Genomic DNA, 21,488 nt, shown 5'->3' with positions numbered 1-21,488 from the left:
AGAAGCTATTTCTCCAAGGTGTTAGTCAAAAAGATTAGAGGCAATTTTTTAACTCTGTAGTTGCCTGAGGCAGTGAATAACAGTTGGGATAGACAATATAGGTTAACCATGAAGCTTAAAAAGAATAAAATGTCCATAAAATCTGCAAAATTTTGACATACTTCTGAAAATCTAGCAAGCCATGTATATCTGTAAGGCTATGAGCATGTCCAGAGTTAGGCACATGCTCAGGAAAGACCTGAGCAGGAACTAAGCTTTCATATTTGGCAGACCTCTAGGCTCAGGACAAGCAAGATTCTACCGGGCAGAGTGTTGAAGGCATGACCAACATATACAGAGCCCTTTGGCAAATACTTGGAGACATTGGTTCCAAGTGTGTAAGGAAATCTGTGTTCCAAAATTAGCTTACCACTAAGCGAACCAAGAAAGACTTCATTAAGCACGTAGGACAAAAAAATAAATAAAAGCTGTACCAAAGTAATTCATAAAAGTCTCTAAATAAACAACAAACAATAAAATAAACACCAATGAAAACAAAGTTTAGGGGGTTGTAGTTCCATAGCTGCCAGATTTTATTAGTTAAAATACCACTTTTAAAAAATATGAGATACTCAAGGAAACATGAAAGTATAGCCCATACACAGGAAAAAAAAAAAAAAAAAGGCAATAGAAACTGGCCTGAAGAAGCTCAGATTTTGAATTTACTTAACAAAGACTTTTTAAACCAGTTATTTGTTCAAAGAACTAATGGAAATCATATCCAAAGGACTAAAAGAAAGTATGAAAAATGTATCTTATTAAAGACAATTTAAATAAAGAAATGGATATTATAAAATAGGGCAAAATAACAATTCTGGTACCGAAAAGTACAATAACAAAAATAAAAGATTTACTAAAGAAGCACAACAGCAGATTTGAGCCGGCAGAAATTATCCATCAACACTTGAAGGAATTTTTAAAATGCATATTCATACTGTGAATAATTATTCAACAAAGAGAAAGCATAAACTACAGATAAACACAAACACATGAATAAATCTCAAAATGTATGCTTAGTAAAAGGAGTCATACTCCAAATAGTGTGTCCTGAATGATTCTATTTATATAAAATTTCTGAATAGGCAAAACTAACAATAGAAACTACATCATTGGTTATCTAGAACTGGGGTAAGATATTCTTTGCAAAGGGGCATGAGGAAACATTTTCTAAGGAATAGGAATGTTCTACATTTTGCCATGTCTGTAATCCAAGCACTTTGAGGGGCTGAGGCAACAGGATCGCTTGAGCCCAGGAGTTCCAGATCAGCCTGGGCAACATAGTGACACCTCATCTCTACAAAAAATGAACAAGGTTAGCTGGGCATGGTGGCTTGCACCTGTAGTCCTAGCTATTCCAGAGGCTGAGGCGGGAGGATCCCTTGAGCTCTGGAAATTGAGAATGAAGTGAGCTGTGATTGAGCCACTGCACTCCAGCCTGAGTGACACCTTATAGTATGTGTCAAAATTTATTGAACTGTTTTGAAATTTTTACACATCTGATTAAATTTGATTAAAATGCATGCAAATTTTTAAAAAATTACATAAATACACAAATCCCAATATATATAATATGTTAAAATAGACTCTGCAGTGTGTGTGTGTGTGTGTGTGTGCACGTGCGTGTGTGTGTATGATACTGGAGAATGAAAATAAAAGAGAATAATTAAATAAATAAGAGATGAGCTATGGGCAATGATGGTTATTTGAAGAATGTAATTAATTCCACCCTCCATATCGGTAGTACGAAAGAAGAATAAATTACACTTATTGCATTGTAAATTTTTAAAAACATTTTCTGTATATTATGATGTTTTGATACCTTAAAAACCCTTTCTGGCTAGAGAGACTGCTCCTTTCAGGGCTAGCCAATTCTTACAAATAACAAAAGACCTACTCAGAAGCATGTCTTTGATATGGAAATGAAATAATCTAGAGCTATACCTCCTCAATCTGGCCCTTACACCCCAGAAGACAATATTCCTCTGCCTTAATCAACCCAGGGCCAGGTACTAGGCAGCTAGAGACCTCCATGTCTATAGTCCGAAACCCTCTGAAATTATTCAAATCACCCAATCCACAATTATTCACCCTGCCCTGCCTTGCCTTTTCAGCAGAAGCCCCAATAAAGGCAATGGCCTAAACCTTTCCCTTATTTCTGTCTTTGTTTCTTCCTCCTAAGAATCTTGGCATCTTCCCCACATGATTATGTGGGGGCGTGCTGTGCCTGTGACTCTTGTCTCTTGTACCTGTAAATATAATCAACTTTATTTTTTCCTGAACCTCTACTCTGTCTCCTCTTGAGTGAGGAAAATAGAGTCTGTAGGCAGGGAACACAAGGCCGATTCACACTTCAGCTGTAACAGGAAATGTTCTCTCCACAGGGCGAAGGCCGTAAATGATTTTGTACCTTTACTTCATCCTCTCCATTTACATAGGGCATACCCAAAGTAACCAATGGAATCCTGTAGAGTGTATTCAAACTCCCAAAATTTCTGTAACGGGGCCTTTGAGCCCCTATGCTCAGGCCTGCTCCCACACTGTGGAGTGTACTTTCATTTTCAATAAATCCTATCATTCCTTCCTTGCTTTGTTTGTGCGTTCTGTCCAATTCTTTGTTCAAGACGCCAAGAACCTGGTCACCCTCCGCCGCTAACACTCTGGTGGCCACATCTAATTGACCACTTCATAAAACAATAACAAAACACTTACCTAGTGAGTGATGTGCCAATGCATGCACTAAATGCTGAGGTTCACTGCCAACATTGAGCTGATAGATAAACAAGGGATATACACTTTATATGGATCATATTTAATAAATAAATAATTATGATTACTTAAATAATTGCATGGCTATACATTGCTGAGAAGAAAAAATACATAAGGCAAAGGAAACACAACACAGAGATGAAGGATCTGGGTGCAGTGAGATAAAGTTTCCCTATAAAAGTGATGTTTAAGTTGAGACATTAAATGAGTAGACTTAGCTAAGTAAATAGATGCAAAGAGGTTTTCATGTAGAGCAAATAACATATGCCTTGATATGGTCCCACATAATTGCTCATGTTGATCTTTTAGATTACTAATTTGGTGTTCAGTGGTGTTCATTTGAATTTTTGGAGCTTTTATTGGCTGTTTTAAATTTTGATTAATAATGCTTTATTATTGTTATTTGTTAGAGTATGTTCTGTTGTTTGTATTTCTCCTTTTCTGTAGTAGCCTGATTTTTTTAATTGATACAGATGACATGAATATTTGATTAAATCTTGCATTTTACATATGATAAAGCTGAACTACAGATGGTATGGCCTATGTTCAGGTTGGCTGATATGTTTTTCTGCTCTACAGTAACAGCAGTTTTTAGAATAATTGAAGTGATTCATAATAAGTAACTGATATTAAGGAAAGATTTGATGAGTAAAAGCAAAGTATGGTATGTATTTTAACTGTGTTCTTCTGTTTCTAATTTCTTGTATTGAGAAATAATATATGTAGTCAAGATCCATATCAGACTTTTGAGATTTCGAAGGAGAGGAAAATGCTGTACTATAAATGAAAAGCATTACGTACTCTTAAAGTGAAATTGTATTAATTCATGTACCCATATTACCTAAATCTACAGATACATATACATGTATCCACAAGTGATTTTTAATATATTAGCATTTAAAATTATTGTGTTTGACCTTTTTCCAAATAACTTATAAAACTATGCAGTAGCAACAGCAAAGCCAATTCAATGTAATTTACTGTAATCATGTTATTTAATTAAATCATTATTCCACAGTTGCACTAAATCAATTTTAAGTGATTTTACTAAAATATGCCATAAAGAGACTATGTCAGATTTTGACAGTTTCTGCTGTCCAATCTTTAATCAACACATAGAGATATGTGTTGGAGTCTCTCTTGGAATAGAAAGACACAAACAAAGTAATTGAACATTGTGTAGTGAATGTTTCTATTTTCTTGCCGCAATTTTTAAATACTTGAAAAATAACTATGCTGAGTACTGATTTTATTTCTAACGTTCTCAGCAGAATAATCATTAATTTTGCATGATTGTTAAAAAGACACTGTTTTTTCTCTGAAAATTTAAATTCTTCCACTATCCCTGCAGAGAAAATCAAAGGTTACACCTCCACTTCATTTATTGTAGAATTTTTTTTCTCAGCAGAATTTTGTGGGTATTTGTCAATATAGTTGTAAGACAATACAGATAAGAGGCATTCAGTGTACAAGGGTAGCAGCAAGCCCTAAGCATATGTAAAGTTTATGATATCAATTTATATAATAACAGTAGTGATGCTTTGGGGCTTCTATGGCATGCAGGAGATGGAGCTGGTGGTTTCACATGCATTTGCTCTCACCTTTAACACAGTTCAACATTTTTAATTCCCTTATACAGATGAATCAGTAGAAACACAGAGTTTCACTGATCAGTCTAAGACCACGAATCTAGAATATGAGAGGTTTATGTTATTTCCACTAGCCTTTGATAATTATCACCTAAAAAGGTACAGGGAATCTGGACTTAAAGAATAAATAGCTAATTTTTATGTTTATTTCAGTGAAAGAAGAGAGACTTTAGATATTACTTATATGTTTCCCCCTTACTGCTTCTTACTAATGGAACGTGTTTGTTTTGGTGCCACACAGTTCTGGTCAATGAGAATTAAGCAGATACCTACAAACCAGCTAGCATATCCATTTTAGCCTTTACTCTTTGGATTAGTTTTGTAGGATTGCCATAACAGTGTACCATAGCCTGGGCAAGCTTAAACAACAGAAGTTATTTTTCTCACAGTTTAGGAATCTATCAGTCCAAAATCAAGGTGTCAGTGGAGTTGGTTTCTTCTGTGGTCTCTCTGTTGGCTTGTAGATGACCATCTTCTCCCTATGTCTTCATATTGTTTGACCTGTGCTTGTATCTGTATCCACATTTCCTCTTCTTATCAGTACACCAGTCATATTGGATTACAGTTCACCTAATGACCACATTTTGACTTAATTACCTCCCTAAAGACCCAAACTCCAAATATGGTTGCATTCTGAAATACTAGAGGTTAGGATATCAACACATGAATTTAAGAGGGTAATACAATTTAGACTATAACATTCTTTTTCTTTTCCTGGAGGTAGATTATCAATGTTTCAACTATGAGAATAAAATTCAATGTTAAGGAGTGTGGACCAAGATGTTCCATTCCTAATAGTGGCCCATTGTCAACTAAAGGCCCATTGTCAACTATTTCATCTAATTCACCTTCCTAAAAGATTACTATTGGCCAGGTGCAGTGGCTCACACCTGTAATCCCAGCACTTTGGGAGGCCAAGGCGAGCGGATCATGAGGTCGGGAGATTGAGACCAGCCTGATCAACATGGTGAAACCCCGTCTCTACTAAAAATACAAAAAATTAGCCAGGCGTGGTGGCCGGTGCCTGTAATCCCAGCTACTCGGGAGGCTGAGGCAGGAGAATGGCGTGAACCTGGGAGGTGGAGCTTGCAGTGAGCCGAGATCGTGCCACTGCACTCTAGCTTGGGCGACAGAGTGAGATTCTGTCTCAAAAAAAAAAAAAAAAAAAAAAAAAAAAAAAAAAATTATTATTGTGTTAATCCACCATTTATTTCCACTTTCTATAAGTATCAATGTGTTAGCTGTTGGAGTTCGTTCATTACAAAATTTTCTCTAACCTAAAGAAGTTTGGAATCTAGATTCTGTTTAGAAAATAGCAAATTCACAGAAATACATCTTCCCTGCTGTTTCTCTCTCTACACTATGCTGTTTCATAAGCGGCTAGCATTTAATCTTTTCTTAATTTAGGCCCTATGGATAAGATTGCAAGGGTTTCAAATTTTCACTAAAGTTGTATGCTAAAGCATGTATGTGTGCATGTGTGTGATTTTTGAGGAGTTATGATCCATAAATTTTACATCCTCTTATTGATTAATGACCTAATTATAACAATTACTCTAGCAGATAAGATATATCTCAAATCTCTAATCTACCTACCACCAATCTCTCCCCACCTACCACCCACCATGCACATTATAGGACATTGATGGTCATTACTGGGCAGTTTATTTTCTGACTCATATCCTCCATGTATAGTAAGATACTAGTTCCCTGGTAAATGCAATAGCACTTGCTAACGATACTGTGTGACAATATTTAACATTAATGTACAGAAATTTTCCTTGCCCATGATTGCATGACACTCTCCTTTGTATCCCTGCAAGATAAAATATTGATACCACTTTCAAAAAAATTTTTAAAACATTGTACTCGTTAATTTCCATTGTAGTTCTAGTAGCATATACATATCTTATCAAGAAGAATGCCAATGCCAACATCAACTAAATTGGCTGCTGCTCAAAATTTACTCTAAAATGCGTAAACAATCAGAATAAAATAAGTGTTTATCTTGGGCTTCAGCAAAAATTATCCTTAAGTGAATTATTTCTCTGATTAAAGTTTCTGATTTATTTTATTCCACAAAGACACATAAACAAAATATAAATATCAAGTAATAAGTTAAAACTTGAAGAATATCATTTTTCTGGAGAATTTTACTTTCCTGAATATTAAAAAAACAACAGATGACTTTTCAATGCTATCCCTACCATTATCATTATTGATTTACCCAACGCATTCCCTGTGAAGCTTCTGGGCATGAGAAGACAACAAGCAGAAAAATGAACTTGTCATTAATACCAGGTGCTTACAATTGATCCATAACCAACATCATCAGATTCAAAACATTGGTTAGGCAGATTTGTGAATGAACAGCCAGCTTAAACTTAACATCTTGATAAAGGCTAAAAAGGTGAAAGTTCTTCTAAAAGTAAATAAAGAGAAAATGTTTATGTGCACTCTTCACCAAAACACACAGTTCAAATTCTTAAAAAAAGACACTGATGCTTACTAGAGGAAACTAACAAATGTGTCTCAAAAGTGGGCAGTAAAAAGTAATCATCATCATCATCATAATAAATCAACGATCTAAAGAGCCAACCACAAAGTTTATGTAGACACAAGATGACGGTGAGAGCAAATTGACAGAAAATTTTGGTATTGAAATGATCTAAATCTGAAATTGTGGTTACCTAAAGTCTATTTCTAAATAGAAATAAGTAGGAACCAGCCGGGCGCGGTAAATAAGTAGGAACCAGCTGGGCGCGGTGGCTCACGCCTGTAATCCCAGCACTTTGGGAGGCCGAGGCGGGTGGATCACGAGGTCAGGAGATTGAGACCATCCTGGCTAGCACGGTGAAACCCTGTCTCTACTAAAAAATACAAAAAATTAACCGGGTGTAGTGGTGAGCGCCCATAGTCCCAGCTACTCGGGAGGCTGAGGCAGGAGAACGGCATGAACCCAGGAGGTGGAAGTTGCAGTGAGCCGAGATTGTGCCACTGCACTCTAGCCTGGGCGACAGAGCAAGACTCCCATCTCAGAAAAAAAAAAAAGAAAGAAAGAAAGAAAGAAATAAGTAGGAACCTTCTCCACATGTGAAGAAGGCACCTGCTTCCCCTTCACCTTTCACCATATTTTTAAATTTCCCAAGGTGCCCACAGCCATGTAGAACTGTGAGTCAATTAATCTCTTTTGTTTATAAATTACCCAGTCTCAAGTAGTAGTATTTATAGCAGCATGAAAATGAAATAATTCAGAGAATTGGTACTTGGAATAGGCCACTGCTATAAAGATAACCTAAAAATGTAGAAGTGTCTTTGGAGCTGGGTAACAGACGGAGGTTGAAACAGTTTGGAGGGCTCAAAAGAAGACAGGAAAGCGTGGGAAAGTTTGGAACTTTCTAGAGATTTGTAAATGGTTTTGACCAAAATGCTAATAGTGATAATGAACAATGAAGTCCAGGCTGAGTTGTTCTCAGATGGAGATGACAGACTTATTGGAACAGGAGAAAAGTTCACTCATGCTATGCTTTAGCAAAGAGACTGGTGGCATTTATCCCCTGCCCTAGAGATCTGTGTAAATTTGAACTTGAGAGAGATGATTTAGGGTATCTGGTGGAATAAATTTCTAAGCAGCAAAGCACTCAAGAGGTGACCTGGTTTATTCTGAAAGTGTTCAGTTACATGCATTCACAAAGAGATAGTTGCAAATTGGAACTGATGTTTAAAAGGGATGCAGAGCCTAAAAGTTTGGAAAATTTGCAGCCTGACCATGTGGTAGGAAAGAAAAAAAATTTTCTGAGAAGAAATTCAAGCGCACTGCAGAAATTTTCATAAGTAAAGAGGAGCTGAATGTTAATAGCCAAGACAAAAGCGAGAATACCTCCAAGAGATTTCAGAGACCTTTGCAATAGACCCTCTTACTACAGGCCTAGAAGCGTCAGAGGGAAAAACGGTTTTCTGGGGCAGGACTAGAGCCCCACTGCTTTGTGTTGGCTTAGGACATAGCACTCAGCATCATGGCTGCTCCAGCTTCAGCCATGGCTAAAAGGGGCAAAGGTACAGCTCCAGTCATTGCTTCAGAGGGTGCAAGCCCCAAGCCTTTGTGGTTTCCATGTGGTTTTGGGCCTGTAGGTGTGCAAAAGCAAGAGTTGAGAGTTGGGAACCTCTGCCTAGATTTCAGAGGATGTATGGAAAGGCCTGGATGTCCAGGCAGAAGTCAGCTGCAGGGGCAGAGCTATCATGAAAAACTTCTACTAGGGCAACGCAGAGAGTAAATGTGGGCTTGGAACCCTCAAATAGAGTCCTCACTGGAGCACTGCCTATTGGAGCTGTGAGAAGAGGGCCACCACCCTCCAGCCCCTAGAATGGTAGATCCACCAACAGCTTGTATTATGTGCTTGGAAAGGTGACAGGAACTCAATGCCAGCCCTTGAAAGCAGCTTCAGGGGCTGTACCCTCCAGAGCTACAGGGGCGGAGCTGTTAAAGGCCTTGGGAGCCCACCCCTTGCTTCAGTATGTCCTAGATGTGAGACAAGGAGTCAAAGGAGATTATTTTGGAGCTTCAAGATTTAATGAGTACCCCACCAGATTCTGGACTTGCATGGGGCCAGTGGTCCCTTAGTTTTGGCCAATTTCTCCCATTTGGAACAGGAACATTTAGCCAATGGCTGTAGCCACATCGTATCATGGAAATAACTAACTTGTTTTTGGTTTTACAGGCTCATAGGCGGAAGGGACTTGACTTATCTCAAATGAGACTTAGGACTTAGACTTTTGAGTTAATGCTGGAGTGAGTTAAGACTTTGGGGGATTATTGGGAAGGCATGGTTTTAAAATGTGAATAGAACCTGAGATTTGAGAGGGACCAGGGTTTGAATGATATGGTTTGGCTCTGTGTCACCACCCAAAATCATTTCCAATTTTAATCCCCACATGTCGAGGGAGAGACATGGTAGAAGGTGATTAGGTCATGGGAACAGTTTTCCCAATGCTATTCTCATGATAGTGAGGGATTTCTCATGAAATCTGATGGTTTTTAAAGTGGCAGTTTCTCCTGCTCTTTCTCTTTGTCCTGCTGCCATGTAAGATGTGCTTCCTTCTCCCTTACCTTCCACCATGATTGTATGTTTCCTGAGGTCTCCCCAGCCATGTGTAACTGTGAGTCAATTAAATGTATTCTGTTTATAAATTACCCCATCTCAGGTAGTATGTTTATAGCAGTTTGAGAACAAACTAATACATCTAGATTCATGAAAGATGGCCTTAACTTACAAGAAAATATGAAAATCTTTAATAATGATGGAGAAGGATCCAGTTAAAGACAGTGAAACTGACCACTTTTGGAGTCTTACTCTGTCACCCTTAAATCATACTTAAATGTTTGTTTATTAATTAATTAATCTATATGCAAAAAATGAAATAATGTGTCAGTTGCCACAGTTTGAATGAACAGATTTCTTTGAACATGACTTCATATAACTGGGATCTCCTCCAATTATTTTGCCTAAGATCCAACTGACTGTGGAAATTTTTCTCTACTCATACGTGTGTCAAATATTGACACCTTATGGAAATTTCTGTTTATATGGGTGCATTTGGATGCAGTATTTCCAAAGAGACAGGGTTTTGACACAAATGTTGTATATTTTTATACTTGAGTGACATTGCTCATTCTGCGTTCACAGCCTTAAATTGCTTGCCTTAACTAATCCAAACTTACGTATTGTTAATGGATTATAAAAATGCCGTATGCTCTACAAGTTCTTCTTTAACAATACTAATATGAAGCAGTTTCTCATTCCTCTGTACTTTTTAAATACATTAGGTATTCCTTTATAATATCAGATCTTATTTTGCTGTATATTAGAGCTAGTTCTTTTATTAATTGTGATATCCTTGAGAGTAGAAAGCATGTCTTATTTATTTTTCCAATATCTAAGTGCTTTTTAAGTATCAAATATTTAATGACAGGCCTAATGTATAAAAGATACTCAGTAGAATAAAATAAAATAAAATTTAAAAATTAAGAAGTAAATAATTGACTGACTTGATTGTTGGATGGTTGAATGGAGAGAGAATGGATAGATAAATAAGTCAATTCACAAACACATGTATTAAAGTTCCAGTAACTTATAAAATAGTAAGATGATTTAATGTTTTTCATTAACCTATTATAGATATATTATGATTATTTCATTGAAATGAACTATTTAAGAGCTCAGTGGAAGATCTGTTACTATATATTCTACATGCATGACCTTCCCAGCAGAATTTGCCTGTCATGACAATGTCCCAATATATATAGTTTAGCTATGCTCTAAAACTTTATTCATTTATTTACGTATCACCTACAGTTAGTTTAGCAGAATGTTGTGAAAAATTCTTCAAAAAATAAAATGCACTGTATGGGGTATTTCTGCATCTCATTTGTATGAAATGTTAGTGACATTAATGCTTTGCTTTAAAAGCTTTTTGTGTGGCCTGGACATTAACATTGTATAAGCAGATCTCACACTGGTTGGAATCCCTAATGACAGGCTATTGAGAGATGCAGAAGTATGAAACTCTTCAAAGTGACTTTGAAGCACAGCTTCAAGCACTGAACTACTAATGAAGGGGACTAGAAAAGGATTAAGGTTGATATTCCAGTTTCATGAACAGTGCTACTTATGTACATTTACTTCTGAAAGGACTTATATTGAACACAACTAATAAAAATAGATGAACATTGAGATGGATAGACATAGCGTTTAATCTGAAGATGCTCTTGTCAATTTACTATAACCACTGCTACTACAACCACTACCACTACTACTACTACAATGACAATGATGACAACAATGACGATGATGATGACTGTTACTACTGCTACTGCTTGTGCTAATATTATTATTGTTGACACTAATATTACTAACAGTAGTTGTACCTACCATCTATTTGGCATTTACTGTTTCAAGCACTTTGCTAAACATATTACATGCAAGATCAATTTTTGTCCTAATAACTTTGTGAGGTAGCTATTATTAACCACATTAATGTACAAAGACATTGAGAATTAGGGAGAATAACTTTTTAACACTATTATAGCTAATGAGTTGCAAAACCTTCTGACACTAAGGTAAAATTTCTTAAGAAGTAAGCCTAGTCATGGTCTTTGCCCATGACTATGTCCTGAATGGTATTGCCTAGGTTTTCTTCTAGGGTTCTTATGTTTTTAGGTCTTATGTTTAAGTCTTTAATCCATCTTGAGTTAATTTTTGTATAAGTTGTAAGGAAGAGGTCCAGTTTCAGTTTTCTGCAAATGGTTAGCCAGTTTTCCCAACACCATTTATTAAATAGGGAATCCTTTCCCCATTGATTGTTTTTGTCAGGTTTGTCAAAGATTGGATGTTTGTAGATGTGTGGTATTATTGCTGGGGGCTGGGGACTCTGCTCCATTGATCTATGTATCTGTTTTGGTACTAGTACCATGCTATTTTGGTTACTATAGCTTTGTAGTATAGTTTGAAATCAGCTAGTGTGATGCCTCCAGCTTTGTTCCTTTTGCTGAGGACTGTCTTGGCTATATGGGCTCTTTTTTGGTTCCATATGAAATTTAAAGTAGTTTTTTTTTCCAATTCTAGAAGAAAGTCAATGGTAGCTTGATGGAGATAGCATTGAATCTATAAATTACTTTGGGCAGTATGGCTATTTTCACAATATTGATTCTTCCTATCCATGAGCATGGAATGTTTTTCAATTTGTTTGTGACCTCTCTTATTTCCTTGAGCAGTGGTTTGTAGTTCTCCTTGAAGAGGTCCTTCACATCCCTTGTAAGTTGTATTCATAGGTATTTTATTCTCTAGGTAGCAGCTGTGAATAGGAGTTCATTCATGATTTGGCTCTCTGTTTGTCTATTATTGGTACATAGGAATGCTTGTGAGTTTTGCACATTGATTTTGTATCCTGAAACTTTGCCAAAGTTGCTTATCAGCTTAAGGAGATTTTGGGCTGAGATGATGGGGTTTTCTAAATATATAGTCATGTCATCTGCAAACAGAGACAATTTGACCACAATGAGATATCATCTCACACCAGTTAGAATGGGAGTCACTAAAAAGTCAGGAAACAACAGATGCTGGAGAGGATGTGGAGAAATAGGAACACTTTCACACCGTAGGTGGGAGTGCAAATTAATTGAAACATTGTGGAAGACAGTGTGGCAATTCTTCAAGGATCTAGAATGAGAAATACCATTTGACCCAGCAATACCATTACTGGGTATATACTCAAAGGATTATAAATCATTCTACTCTAAAGACTCACGCATATGTATGTTTATTGCAGCACTATTCACAGTAGCAAATACTTGGAACCAACCCAAATGCCCATCAAAGATAGACTGGATAAAGAAAATGTGGAATATATACACCATGGAATACTATGCAGCCATAAAAAAGGATTACTTCATGTCCTTTGCAGGGACGTGGATGAAGCTGGAAACCATCATTCCTAGAAAACTAACACAGGAACAGAAGACCAAACACCACATGTTCTCACTCATAGGTGGGAGTTGAACAATGAGAACACATGGACACAGGGAGAACATCACACACTGGGGCCTGTTGGTGGGTGGGGGGCTAGGGGAGGGATAACATTAGGAGAAATACATAATGTAGATGATGGTTTGATGGTGTAGCAAACCACCGTGGCACGTGTATACCTGTGTAACAAACCTGCACGTTCTACATATATATCCCAGAACTTAAAGCATATATATATATATATATATATATATATATATATATATATATATATATATATATGTGTGTGTGTGTGTGTGTGTGTGTAAAGTATGTCTAGAGCCAGGTATTTTTTTCACGTTAAAGTACACATAAACATATTAATGATTAAGGTAATTTCATCTCCAAAGGGCCAGTTAGTAAGAACAGTACTAAAAATTATAAACCCCCAATTTGGCCTTAACACACTACCGAAAAATAGATACATATGAAGAGCATAACCATGTTGGGTTAACTTATTTTGTGCTTTTTTTTTTCTTTCAAAATAAATCTGTGAATTTTAATTAAAACAAGAATATATTATGACAACTAAAATAAAAGTACATAGAGTAAAAAAATTAAATCATCTCTTGATGATCTCTGTCTCTTGCCTATGTAATTTTTAAGAGATCATGTATTCTCCCATTCCTGTTACTTAGTTATAAATGCCATACATTAATAAAATGTCTTTTTCTCTGGCACAGAAAGACAAGTGCTGAATAATCTTATTTGTATGTAGAGTGTAAAAACGTAAAATTCATAGAAACAGAGAGTAAAATGGTGGTTACCAGGAGCTGAAGTGTGAAGAAAATGAAAAGATGTTGCTCAAAGGACACAAACTTTCAGTTAGGCAGGAGGAATAAGTTCACGAGATCTTTGTGCAAGACGGCGACTATAGTTAATTACAATATATTTTATATTTGAAAATTGCTGATTTTAAGTGTTCTCACTATAAAAAAAGTATGACAGGTAATGTATATGTTAAAAAGCCTGATTTAGCCATTCCGCATTGTATGCATATACCAAAACATCATGTAATATACCACAAATGTATACAATTTTTACCCATCAATTTGAAAAAAATCAATTTTTTGCCAAAGATAGTTGAATTTTTAAAAGCAAAATTGTCCTGATGGAATGGCTCACATCTATAATCCTAAAAAGCAATTTGGGAGGCTGAAGCAGGAGGATTACTGGAGCCCAGTAATTTGAGACCAGCCTGGGCAACACAGTGAGATCCAGTCTCTACAAAAAAAATAAATAAATAAAAATTATCTGGATATTCTGGTGTATGCCTGCGGTCCTAGTTACTCTGGAAGCTGAGGTGGAAGGATTGCTTGAACTCAGGAGGTTGAGGTTGCAATAAGCCATGATCGTGCCACTGCATTTCAGCCTGGGTGACAGTGAGACCCTGTCTCAAATATGTATGTATATATGAAAATATAAATATATATATATAAATATATATGTATTTAAAATACTTTAAAAAGTTGGATTGCCCTATGCATATTATATCAATTTTTTAAATGTACTACATAGCAAGAAGATTTTTCCAAATACATTATATATAAATTTAATTCATTTGTTTTAATAACTGAGTAGTTATTCTGTACTATAATTGTGCCATCATTTGTTCTACAATTATATCACTAATGGACACCAAGAATGGACGCTGCCTTTTGCCAATATAGATAATGCTGTAATTAACATCCTAGGGCTTAAGTACTTGAGTTTTTGTTTCTGTGGGAGACAGTCCCAGAATTAAGGATAGCTTGTTAAAAGTATATGCATTTTAAAGTTTAATAGATACTGCCACATTAACTACAATTGTAATTGCAACAAACATGTGTCCCAGTAACATATGAAAGTTTTAATTTCTCCACATATCCACAAACATTTGATATTATCAACATCTATGTTTTGAAAGATTGATTGCATTTGCTTTATAAAAAAAAAAATAGATCATTTGTCTCCTGATGATCCCTGATAATGAATCACTTTTTCCTTCCCTTAAGTGACCTACTATTTAACTGTAGAGAAAAGTGTTATAAACTATTTAGAGTTATAATGTTCATGGTGGAGATACTTTTGTGGTAGAGGGCCAGGGTTACATTGACATATGGGTTGAGTTGTTGGGTTTACATTATTTAGTTCAGACTCCCAGCCAAAAGGTGACACACAAAATTGCAGTGAACAATCCAACTCTCTTTTCTGAAATAATCATATAAATACTCATTTTGAGAAGAAACAAAACCAATAAGCATTTTGTGATCTGTAGTAGGCAAACCATGATTGTGAGATGCCACAGTGCTTTTTTGTCACAGTGAAAAACCCTCATTGTGTTTTTTTTCATCATGTCTTGACTGAGGTTTGTTGCAACTCCATCAGTGGAGTAATTGTTGAAATAATTAAGAATCTTGAGTCATTTTCCTTTCTCTACCACAGCTTGATGCATAATTTTCGACAGGTCACTACCTCTCAATTGCCTTAAGTTTTTACATTTAGGCTACTTAATTACATGAAACACACCTTTGGTTTTAGTAAGGATATATATGTATATATACACACACATATATAGGTATACAAATATATGTATATATATAGTTTTAGTAGGGATATATACAAATATATATATTTAGGGATTATATATACACATGTGTACACACATATATATACACACAGACCTCTATGTCTTAAATAATAAATGGTCACGATATTGCATAGAAAATTCAGCCACTGGAAAGAAGTTCTAAATGGTCAATTTGGTGACTCTGAAATATAAGGATGGAGAAAATGAAAATGAAATGTATGCGTTCAGAGTTTGTGATTCTAACATGATTATCCTGGAGCAAGTACTATGTATATTGATTTTGGAAATTAAGTATAGCAATTAGGGTTTAGTGTTAAGAAAATTTGTGTTGTAGTTATGACACTGGCTATTTAGCAGTGTAAAGTTAGGTAAATAATATAGTAGTGAGAATGATTTCTGTTTCATGCGTCAGAAACCCTAACTCAAAGTGTTTTAAAGAAAGACACAAAAGCTGGGTGCAGTGGCTCATGCCTGTAATCCCAGCAGTTTGGGAGGCCGTGGTGGGTGGATTACCTGAGGTCAGGAGTTTGAGACCAGCCTGACCAACATGGAGAAACCCCGTCTCTACTAAAAATACAAAATTAGCCAGGTGTGGTGGTGCGTGCCTGTAATCCCAGCTACTCGGGAGACTGAGGCAGGAGAATTGCTTGAACCTGGGAGGTGGAGGTTTCGGTGAGCCGAGATCATGCCATTGCATTCCAGCCTGGACAACAAGAGCAAAATTCTGCCTCAAAAAAAAACAATTTAAAAAAAAATTAAAAAAATAAAAAGACAGAAAGACACAAATATATTGGCTCATGATGAATGTATAGTTAAATAGTTGACATAACTTTCTTAAATGCTTGATTCGATGTTCACATAATTTTAAATGGATGGGGTTTTCTTTTTATTTTATGGCTCTACTTTAGTGTTGGTCTATTTATAAGTACCACATAGTCACAAAATGAGTGCAGCAAATACACTTTCTCTGTGGTCTCTTTCACATCTAGCAAGGAATAAGTAATTCATTTTTTCTGATAGTTAAAAAAATTGAGATTGGACCCAACTGGTTTAACTTGTGTCATGTCCCTATCCCTCAAGTAACCATTTTGGTTAGATGGAAATAGAAAACTTTAGTTAGATTCACTTGAGTCACATGCTGTACCAAGAAAGTTGGATAAAGATGCCATGTCTCCAGAAGCATTATACCTGAGGGCACACAAAGGCCCCTAGAAGGTGGAATATTCAAGAAAGCAGTTGTCCCACACAGTTAGAAAGAAATGAAGTCTTTCTGACACCTTCAAAACCAGGTACTTTAGTCACCCACTTGTTTTTTGGTTCTTACAAAGGTGCTTTCTTGTATTGATGTTGTTCAATTTGATGTTTCTGTGACAGGTATCACCAATGGAGAGTTTTATTCAAGTAGATCCAATATAATAACAAGGGACTTTAAGTGGGAAAGACAGAGGCACAGGAATCAGAATCAGAAAGACAACATCACGAGAAAGGTCAGACTGGCCATTGTTGGTTTTGAAGATGGAAGGGGGCCCACATTCCTTGGCTCATGGCCCTTGAGTAAACATTAGCAGTAGCCAGGTAGTAGTTGCCATAGACCTTGGACAAGACTTAGCACTGTTCTGGCTTCAGGTGTGACCCAGTGCATTGCCAGCTGTGGTGGCCATGGGGAGTGACTCTTTTTGCTTGAGGAAAAGTGAAGGAAGAGTAAAAAGGACTTTGTCTTGTCACTTGGGTATCAGCTCAGCCACAGTAGAATAATGCATCAAGCAGACGCCTAAAGTCTGTAATTCCAGGCCTTAGTTCCTGGATGGGATTTTTAGACACACTCTGGATCAGAAGAAAATTTGCTGCCTTGAAGGAAAATAGCTAGGCCTTGCAGGATTCAAAACCAGCTGACTAAAGAGCCCTTGGATTTTGAATAAACATTAGTGGTATCCAGGTGATAATTGCCATAGGCCACGGGCAGTGCTGGCCATAATGAGAGTCACCTTCAGCTTGAGAAAGGAGATGAAAATATAAAAAGAATTTTGTCTTGCAACTTGGGTACCAGGAGAGCCACAGTAAAATAACACATCAAGCAGATTCCTAAAACCCACAATTCCAGGTCGGGCAGAGTGGCTCATTCCTGTAATCCAGCACTTTGGGAGGCCGAGATGGGCGGATCACAAGGTCAGGAGATTGAGACCATCCTGACCAACATGGTGAAACTCTGTCTCTACTAAAAATACAAAAATTAGCTGGGCATGGTGGCGTGTGCCTGTAATCCCAGCTACTCGGGAGACTGAGGCAGGAGAATCCCTTGAACCAGGGAGTCAGGAGGTTGCAGTGAGCCAAGATCGCGCCACAGCACTACAGCCTGGTGAGTGAGACTGTGTCAAACAAACAAACAAACAAACAAACAAACAAATAAACACCATAATTTCAGTCCCTCGCTATTGGACAGCATTCCCATACTCACTCTGGGCCAAAAGGAAACGTGCTATCCTGAAAGAAAAGACTCAGTCCTAGCAGGATTAACCACCTGCTGAGTAAAAAGCCCTTGATCTTTGAATAAACATCACTGGTAGCCAGGCAGTGGTCATCACAGACCTTGGAAAAGATCCAGTGTTGTGCTACCTTCAGATTTAACCCAGAACAGTCTTAGAAGTGGTGGCCAGAGGAGTGCTTGCATCACACCCATGTCCCACCACCAATTCCAGGCAGCTCAGCACAGATAGAGACTCCATTTGTTTGGGGAAAAGTAAAGGAATAGAACAAAAACCTTGCCTGGTAAGCCAGAGAATTATCTTACCCAGGATCATTAAGGCAGTACCTCTATGAGTTCAAAAGAATCACAGTGTTACAGGGCTTGGGAGACCTTTTTGTGCATATATGGCCACAGTGACCAAAGACTTAGATCACAACACTCAATATTCTTTTAGTGCTTGGAAAGCTTTCTCCAGAAGGATGAGTTCAAACAAGCCCAGACTGTGAAGATTGGAATAAATACCTAACTCTTCAATGTTCAGACATTAGTGAACATCCACAAACATCAAAATCATCCAGGAAAACATTACCTCTACAAATGAACAAAATAAGTCACCAAGTGAACAATCTCAGAGTGACAGAGATGTGTGATCTTTCAGACAGAGATTTAAAAGTGCTGTTTTGAGGAAGCTGAAATAAATTCAATATAACACAGAGAAGAAATTCAGAATCTTATCAGATAAATTTAACAAAGATATTGAAATTGGGGCCGGGCGCAGTGGCTCAAGCCTGTAATCCCAGCACTTTGGGAGGCCGAGACAGGCGGATCACGAGGTCAGGAGATCGAGACCATCCTGGCTAACACAATGAAACCCCGTCTCTACTAAAAAATACAAAAAACTAGCTGGGCGAAGTGGCGGGCGCCTGTAGTCCCAGCTACTCAGGAGGCTGAGGCAGGAAAATGGCGTGAACCCGGGAGGCGGAGCTTGCAGTGAGCTGAGATCCGGCCACTGCACTCCAGCCTGGGCAAGAGAGCCAGACTCCGCCTCAAAAAAAAAAAAAAAAAAAAAACAAAGATATTGAAATAATTAAAAATAATCAAAGCAAAAATTCCAGAACTGAAAAACACAATTGCTGCACTGAAGAATGCATCAGAGTCTCTTAGTAGCAGAATTGATCAAGCAGAAGAAAAAAATTAGTGAGCTTGAAGGCAGGCTATTTCAAACTACAGCATCAGAAGAGACAAAAGAAAAAAGAATAAGAAGGTGTGAAGCATGCATAGAAAATCTAGAAAATAGTCCAAAATGGAAAATCCAAGAGTAATTGGTGTAAAGAGGAGATAGAGAGAGTGCAGGGTAGGGAGATTATACAAAGAGATAATGACAAGGAACTTTCCAAACCTAGAGAAAGATATCAATATTCAAATACAAGAAAGTTATACAACGCCAATCAGATTAAACCCAAATAAGACTACATCAAGACACTTCATAATCAAACTCCCAAAAGTCAAGGATAATCAAAGGATACTAAAATGATACTAAAAGCTTCCAGAGAGAAGACAAAAATAACGTATAAGGGAGCTGTAATACATCTAGCAACAGACTTCGCAGTGGAAACCTAACAGGCCAGGATAGAGTGGTATGAGTTATTTAAAGTGCTGAAGGAACTATGAGACAGAGTCTTGCTATGTTGCCCAGGCTGAACTAAAACTCGTGACCTCCAGGAATCTTTCTACCTCTGCATCCAAAAGTACTGGGATTGCAGGCATAAGCCCCTATATCTGGTCCTTGAAGGAAATAAACTTTTATTTTAGAATATTATAGCCAGCAAAAATAGTACTCCAATATGAAGGAGAAATAAATACTTTTGTAGACAAACTAAGATGAGGGATTTCATCAATACTAGACCTATTCTGCAAGAAGTGGTAAAGAACGCTCTTTAATCTGGAAGAAAAGGACGTTAACAAGCAAGAAAACATCATCTGAAGGTATGACACTCACTGCTAATAAATACCTAACAACAATACAGAATACCATAACACTATAATTGTCATATTTAAACTAATCCCTACTCCCATATTTAAACTACTTCCTACTGAGTAGGAAGACTAAAAGAAGAACTAGCAAAAATGATAACTAAAACAACATTCTAGATAGAGACCGTATAAAAAGATGTAAATAGAAAGTACAAAAAGTTTAAAAGCAGGGTGGATGAAGTTAAAGTGTAGAGTTTTTATTTTTGTTTTTTTATTCTTTTTTATTATACTTTAAATTCTAGGGTACATGTGCACAATGTGTAGGCTTGTTACATATGTATACATGTGCCATGTTGGTATGCTGCACCCATTAACTTGTCATTTACATTAGGTATATCTCCTAATGCTATCCCTCCCCCCTCCCCTTTCCCCTACCCCACAACAGGCCCCAGTATGTGATGTTCCCCTTCCTGTGTCCAAGTGTTCTCATTGTTCGATTCCCACCTATGAGTGAGAACATGCGGTGTTTGTTTTTTTGTCCTTGTGATAATTTGCTGAGAATGATGGTTTCCAGCTGCATCCATGCCCTTACAAAGAACATGAACTCATCCTTTTTTATGGCTGCATAGTATTCCATGGTATATATGTGCCACATTTTCTTAATCCAGTCTATCACTGATGGACATTTGGGTTGGTTCCAAGTCTTTGCTATTGTGAATAGTGCCTCAGTAAACATATGTGTGCATGTGTCTTTATAGCAGCATGACTTATAATCCTTTGGGTATATAACCAGTAAAGGGATGGCTGGGTCAAATGGTATTTCTAGTTCTAGATCCTTGAGGAACTGTCTCCCATAATGGTTGAACTAGTTTACAGTCCCACCAACAGTGTAAAAGTGTTCCTATTTCTCCACATCCTCTCCAGCACCTGTTGTTTCCTGACTTTTTAATGACAACTATTCTAACTGGTATGAGATGGCATCTTATTGTGGTTTTGATTTGCATTTCTTTGATGGCAAGTGATGATGAGCATTTTTTCATGTGTCTGTTGGCTGCATGAATGTCTTCTTTTGAGAAGTGTCTGTTCATATCTTTTGCCCATTTTTTGATGGGGTTGTTTGCTTTTTTCTTGTAAATTTGTTTGAGTTCTTTGTAGGTTCTGGATATTAGCCCTTTGTCAGATGAGTAGATTGCAAAAATTTTCTCCCATTCTGTAGGTTTCCTGTTCACTCTGATGGTAGTTTCTTTTGCTGTGCAGAAGCTCTTTAGTTTAATTAGATCCCATTTGTCAATTTTGGCTTTTGTTGCCATTGCTTTCGGTGTTTTAGACATGAAGTCCTTGCCCATGCCTATGTCCTGAATGGTATTGCCTAGGTTTTTCTCTAGGGTTTTTATGGTTTTAGGTCTAACATTTAAGTGTCTAATCCATCTTGAATTAATTTTTGTATAAGTTGTAAGGAAGGGATC

Source organism: Macaca nemestrina, chromosome X (genome assembly GCF_043159975.1).
Source record: "Macaca nemestrina isolate mMacNem1 chromosome X, mMacNem.hap1, whole genome shotgun sequence".
Lineage (NCBI taxonomy): Eukaryota > Metazoa > Chordata > Mammalia > Primates > Cercopithecidae > Macaca > Macaca nemestrina.
Note: the sequence above shows the minus strand (reverse complement) of the source record.